Below are 7256 nucleotides of genomic sequence, written 5' to 3'. Positions count from 1 at the left end.
ATCATTTTAAAAAAATTACTCAAAACGTAAATGATGTAAACTTCTTACATGTAACTATATATTTTACTGTTAATTTAGCTTGTTAAAACCTTATATTCTTTAAAGGTTTTCTCTTATTTCAGTAAAAAAATGTTAATGAAATAATTTGATTATTAAAATAAGCGTAAAAAGTTTCCAACCAATTATTATTGTTAACCACATTATTTATACATTAATGAGGTTGCTAACTCTATTCAGAACATTTTTTTTTGAAGTTATACTTCTTTAGGCGCGTTATGAAAAATTGATGAGAGTGAAATTTTACGTTGCGCGCGCAGCTGTGACACAAAATTGGGAGTGTGATATAGCGTGCGCGAGCGAGATGGGAATAAGACAATCTACAAGTAAAAAGAAATAGAATATGCGTGAAGTTAGCTATTTCTTAGCTTAGTAGCTTAACAAGAATTTTGAATGACAATGACATTTACCTTTTAAACAAATATAAGAGTTTTAGTTATTTTATCTAAATATATACTAATTAATATGATAAAATATTTGTGAAAAAACTGTGCCAACCTTCCTGAGTGCTTCAATACAATTGAGGTTAACTATCCGTATGTATTATCGAGTATTATTTTTGAGTAAAACTGAAACATGAACGGTTATTCATTGCTTTTGTTTATTGCGTTTGTTTTAATATACATTACAGCAACTTTTTAGAAATATTCTACGACCCTATATATCAATAATTGAGAACAAAGATTTAAGCACGAATACTAATAAGGAGAAAATGAAGGCTTGGAGCGATATAACAGAGAAGTAAACTTTTTTATAAGTACCTGCATCTCAAAAAAATTACCACATTATTTAATCAAAACATGTAATTTTTCAGATTTAATCTAGCAAATATAAGGACAAGAGACAAAAAACAATTGATGAATCAGTGGAAGTGCACTAAATTGAATACAAAAAAAGAGTTGTCTTCTTATCGCCGTGAAACATCAAAAACTTGAGGCGGAACAAAGCCACCATCACCTTCTCCAGACACAATGGATATGGCAGAGATGGTACCGCAACGGTTTGAAGTAGATTTCAATGAATCCTACAAGGTAGTTAGAGATATTGTAATACCTCAAAACTTCCATGTTGCACTTGTAGTACCGAAACTCTGTCCAGCCAGAAGTGAGACCATTCCCACTTATAATGGACAGTGGGTATAATACACCTTAATACCTGAGTGCGAACCACTCACCATGATACTTAAATTAATAGATGATATTTATATATTTCAGGATATTACAAATAAAATCATTTTGGAAACAATTGATATCCCAAAAGCAAATAAAGCCAACAATGACAAGGTAATAAATCAGTTTTGACATAACTTGAATACTAAAAAAGCCAAACAAAGGTGTGCACAACAGTGACAACATAACTTACCAATTTCATTATTTTGTAGGATTAAAGAAAGGTTAAAGAAAATCAATGATGGCAAGCAATTTCGTGTCGAACTGAACAACAAGAATCCCCAAACAACTCCAAAGAAACCTACAAGGAAGACACCGGTATTATATTTAAATGATCTCTATCTCTAAATAGAATAAAAGAAAGTTGCTATCCAGGTCTGTAGCATGTGCTACAAATTATATTATTAACACATTTATATAATTATATTAATATAAATGTGTTAAAAAAATTTATAATATGAATTATAAAAAAAATTAAGTTTTGCATGGACAGAGCTTAAATTAATATTCTCTTATTTGTTGCAGAAAGCAAGTAGTAGTTTTAGTTTTGGAGAAGCCTCGTAGATGCACAACCAAGTAATGATTAATTTAAAATTACAAGCCGAAATTCTGATGAAGACTCTAATGTCACTTAAAAATAAATAGTATAATGAAATAAAAATGTTTTAAAGATAAATAGTGTTTTATTTGTTTAATGTAAGAGAATAATAATAAATATTTATTTATTTAATTTTTCAAATGTAAACTGAACTTTATTGACTTTAATGACTCCTTTTCCAGTCTTTGATTATTTAATTGTAATTAATTATTTGCATGCAATCAAAAACTATTTTTAATAATGCCAAAGAAGTATAACTTCTTACGCGCGTACATAAGTATAGTGCTTTTCATGAAAGAAGTCCCGCGGTGATTTTTGGAACTAAATTTGACAGGTCGGCAATGTTGTCATTCGTCGATGTTATCAAGTTCGTTTGTTGTGGTAGATTTTTGTGAATTTTTAACTAGCTTAGTGCATTTTAAAGATTGATTACAATGCCAAAAGTTGTAAAAAGTTCGGCTCGAGAAATGATATAAAGGTGAAAGAGTTCTGTGAAGCGGAACATAAGAATCAAGGTGTTTTAATACCACTAAACAATGTTCGGAAGAGAGTTGGCGCCATAACGGGTACTTTTTAGAGTTGCCATTTAATAATTTTTTGCTGTATTGATGGGACTTTTATGATATAAATTCGTTTTTGCGACAAAATTGAATAAATACATAACGTGATGAAACTAGGTAACTGAAATTAAAACATATACTTATTACATATTACATAAGCATTGTAAACTTAAAGTTACTATTATTTTTAATTGTTCATAATTTAATTGCAGGTGTGTCAGAGAAAACTGTAACAAGAATTACAAACGAAGGTATAATAGCGGCGTGTACTTCGAAAAAAATTGTAACCCAACAATTATGCAATAAAACTCTGAATAAAAAATTGTATTGCTTTTCTTTACCCTATTTTCTCGTCTTTTCCCTGTAAGTAGGTAGAACACCGCTAATATAAGTAAATAAAAATATACTTTTTACATAACAGAAATATTGTTTCATCGAAGTATGCAGAAAATAATATTTGATAAATTACATCTGCTAAATGTAAATAAAATAGGTAAATTTTTTACTCATAAATGGCAACATTACGTTATGCGATTGCAGCGCGCGCCGCGTCTGGGGGACTTCTTTCATGAAAAGGACTATACACGCACCCTTTTTTTTTCAACACTGACTTAGCGCACTCTGCTAATGCAATAGAAAAACTAAGTCACGTTCCAATTAAGCTTCAGCATTATGCGGCATTGTGCGGCACTGAGTCGCATTATGCTCTGTAATTGGAAAACGCACATTTTGTTTGGAACACCTCCAAGTGATTTTTGCTGCAGGAAATGCGTCTATTTAAAAAAAAAAAAGTTTTGTGAAATGTATTGAAATTTGTAAACAATCCGCCATTTTCTACTTTTCTATTGGTTATGTTATGGCTCTTACATTCACTTTAAAAAATCGTTTTTTTTTTTAAATTAATCGTGCTGTTGTGGATGTTGTGATGATGACGTCATGCGTCAGTCTTTCGAGTTTTTGACACGAATGTCAATTTATATACTTAGATATTTTTGGATTTATTTGGCGAAATGAACGAGGAACAATTAATTGAGTTGGTGAAACAATATTCTGTTTTATATGACATGAGATTACCTCAATACAAGGACAAAAACAGGGAGTTAGGATGTTGTTAGTTTAATACAAATAACCTGCTAGTTTATTAGAAAAATACAGGATGGGCCAGAAAGATTTGCGAATTTGAAAAAACTAAATACAATACACATACAATTTTTTATTTCAATTAAAATAGACATCTGGGAAATTTATTTCTTAAAAATAACATCATCCAGGTGTGCACCATTGCGCTGCAAACATTCCTCGAATCTGAACCTCAAATTGGTAAAAACTTGCTCGGGGAATAAATCAGCTAAATGACTTCTGAATTTGCAAGCGTGTCGTGGTGTCGCGTGTTGGTAATGTGCACGATGGACATGGGGTGTCGACACGACACGTCACGTCGCGTTTTAGTAGTATGTTTCCGCCTTAACGCCGCGTCTATCGGCATTCAGATTTCAATGGTGGCGCGGACTATATAGCTCATTGATTAAACAACCTCCAACATATTTCAGCGGTGTTAGTATAATAAAATGTCAAACTGGTTACGGCCTGGCCACGGGGATCGGCGGTGCGAACTGCGATGCGGGAGGCGAGGCGACCATTCGCGCGGGGCCGTTTGCAGGCCACGGACCAGTCACGTTTGCCGCCGCGACCAGTAAGGAAGTTCGACAGCGAAATGTCTTTATCGAAATCATCTCGATATTGCTTGGAAAGTAATAGCTTTTGGTGCAAGACCTAATATTTGGAGAAATTGTGGAGAATTCCACAAGAAGTATGAGAAATTCAGAATATATCCAGAATTATTTTTTTGAGTATACCAGAATGAGTATTGAAACCTTCAATTATATTCTTATGAATATTTAACCAGAATTGGAGAAAAAAGTTAATGCAAATAGAATTTTAAGTGCCGCTGAAAAATTATTTTTGAGATTAAGGTATATTAAATTAATGCTGTGGATGGCCAGACTTCCAAATAGCTGGTCTAGCCAGTATTTCAGTAACAAAAAACTCTGTATTCATTTTTCGCCGCGACCACGACTAAACTTATTTATTCCCTTCTCTATTCGCCGCGACTGCCGCTCGACTCCGTGGCTTGCACCGTACTGATTCATGCATTTGTTTCGCTCGCCCGTCGCGACGTCAGTCGCCCGCGCGATTCGCTCGGTACATTTCGCGGGTCGCATCGCTGGTCGCCGTTGCGCGTGGCTTGATTAGTACATTGCTATGAGTTTATTTCAGTCGCTAGACGCATCGCGGTTCGCACCGCGCGAATATTCGCGTCGGCGAATGTCCCGTGGCCAGGCTGTTACTGGCGTTTCAGTATATAGTTATACATATTTCCATGCTTGTTAAGTGACGACTGAAGATTTTGTCGATGTTAAACATTATAAGACGTTATTTTTATTGATAAAGTAATAATAAAGTATCAAAGTTAACAAAACATAATACATATAGAAAAGTGTGTGGTTAGTGATAAAATCGAGATTTTCCTTCACGCTTAAGTAACTTTTCACATATAACAACTTTACATAGATAATAGCGTATCCCTTATTCTATATTATTTCTACATTCATACACCCATGTACTATTAGAATGAACAGACCAAGAAGAGAAAAAACTAAGTTGTAAGCGCAGAGTAGGTACCTTACCTACTTAAGCGGGATTTCTATAAACTTAATTTAGAATTTAGAAAAATAAAGCGAACTTTAAGTCCCTGTCAACATTATTTACCTAATTATCTATAATTCTCCTCTAAGAATGCTTTGATACTGATATGTCAAAACAGTGGCGGATTTACCAGCAGGCTGAGTAGGCTGAAGCCTAGGGCGGCAAATTTAGTTCATAAATTTTTTATTTCGGTTTACAAATTAAAAAAAAAATATTATACACACACATAATACGAATTTCGAAAATTGGAGAGAAATTAAAATATTTAACAAAAATCGAAATATTCTCATATACAGTGCTAATTAATAAATATTTCAACATCTCTGCATGAACAATTCCTAAACGCTTTACTAATAATTATACTAACATTAATGATTATGAACTTTTAGAATGTCGCGATTCGATATTATAATCGAAATCTTATAGAGATCATATTAATCAAATAAAATCCCTCCACAAAATATGAAGTGAGACAAATTGCTCATTAGAAAATTGATACATTTTATCAGTTAATTATTTTATTTGCAGTAAGAAAAAGTCTGGAATATCCAAATGAGCAGGCCTTAAGCGCTCATGTCGTGCACGAATAATTTAAATTAAGAATTTTAATAAAACCAATTTCTGGATAATTAATAAGTCTGTCTTCATTACTGCAAGAACAGAATCTAGGAAACATTTATCCAAACTTGGATATAGCACTTCGTATGGCTCTTTGTACACCAGCGGCAAATTGTTCTGGTGAAAGAAGTTTCTCTTGCTTGAAGAGAGTAAAGAACTACCTACGATCGACTTTAAGTCAAGAAAAGCTAAACGCTTTAGCTCTTTTGTGCATAGAGTCAGAGCTAATGAACAAGATTTCGTAAGACGATATAATAAATGATTTTGCGAATTCAAAGTCTCGCAAAAAAGTATTGTAATGCTTTTATAATTTAACGTAAATCATAATGCTAACAAATAATAAAGAAAAGATATATTTATAGTATTGTTTTTAAGCTGTGAGTGTAATAATAAATGTTAATCAACGTTCGCTAAATGTATGTTTTTCACGTAAGCTTAATTCATATTTTGTAGTTTTAAGACATTCCTTACCTTACTTTAAAAGTGATATACGATTGAGATATTTTTTCCTTAAAATAATGTTTTTTGATAATTCTTTGCTGTAAAAATAATCAAGGATCTAACACGGTACCATAGTTCTCAATAATAATATCTAACTATATGGGAAAAGTTGATGTAACGAAGATGATGGAGCACAAATTATAAAGTTGGAATTTTATTGATAGAAAATTGATATGATTGTGGACTAAGATATCAAAATTTATGGTAGGGGAGCCCAAGAGGGGATTTCGGGATTTACTAAAGCGCGGCAGATTAATATATAGGGGGATACCTTGTACCCGGTTAAGTACCTCCACAAAATATGAGGCCCATATATAAGGCCGCCCGTGAAGGAGACAGGATCAGATTAGTAAAAAAAAATTGACCATCAGAAATTCCCGAGCGCGTCAGATTAAGGTAGGGTGAGTTAATTACATCCTAAAAAGTGTATATTCCACTAATCTGACAATTTGAGAGTGACGGAAAAAAAGGGGAGGGCAACAAAGTTGTAAAAAAAAAACGTCATCTCGACATTCTCGAGCGTTTCTAATTTTTTTTTTTTATTTTGAAAGAAATAATTCAAGAATAATGAAAAATATATAATCTGACGATTTCCGCAAGCCGAAATAACAAAATTCGTCGATAAAGTTAAATGCGTGCAGCTGCGTGATGCCTACATTTCCTTAAACCGATCGGAATCTACTAAACGGCGTTCTAAATATTTCCCTCAAAATTACATTTCCTGCGAATTTGAACCGATTCGGACCGATAGATTTTGAGAAATTTTGAAAAATCTTAAAAAAATAAGAAATATTTTTTTTTTTAAAGTGGTTTCTTTATCGATCAACTTCAAAAACTAATCCGCCTTTGAGCTTGAAAAACCACGTCGATCGCCACCAAGCTGGTCAAAGGCGGTTGATTCGTTCGAGAGATATCGTGAACGAAAGAAACCCGAAAAAGTGTTTTTTCGGGATTACTCCGAAGTTTGTGGTTCTATCAATTAAAATTGCAAAATTACTTATGAGGATGATAAAACTGCGTCGAATGCCGCCAACCGCGTGAAAATTG

General features: G+C 33.1%; 1 long non-coding RNA gene across 1 annotated transcript; it reads left to right on the top strand.

Annotated features, from left to right (window-relative positions):
- Positions 1 to 1289: 1289 nt before the first annotated feature.
- Positions 1290 to 1801, top strand: LOC125057551. The gene is made up of 3 exons (XR_007118215.1): positions 1290 to 1340; positions 1439 to 1544; positions 1752 to 1801. It is a non-coding gene; the product is annotated as an uncharacterized LOC125057551 (long non-coding RNA).
- Positions 1802 to 7256: the final 5455 nt, after the last annotated feature.

The sequence above is a fragment of the Pieris napi genome, chromosome 16 (genome assembly GCF_905475465.1).
Source record: "Pieris napi chromosome 16, ilPieNapi1.2, whole genome shotgun sequence".
Classification (NCBI taxonomy): domain Eukaryota; kingdom Metazoa; phylum Arthropoda; class Insecta; order Lepidoptera; family Pieridae; genus Pieris; species Pieris napi.
Note: the sequence above shows the minus strand (reverse complement) of the source record. Positions and strands in the feature narration are given on the sequence as shown.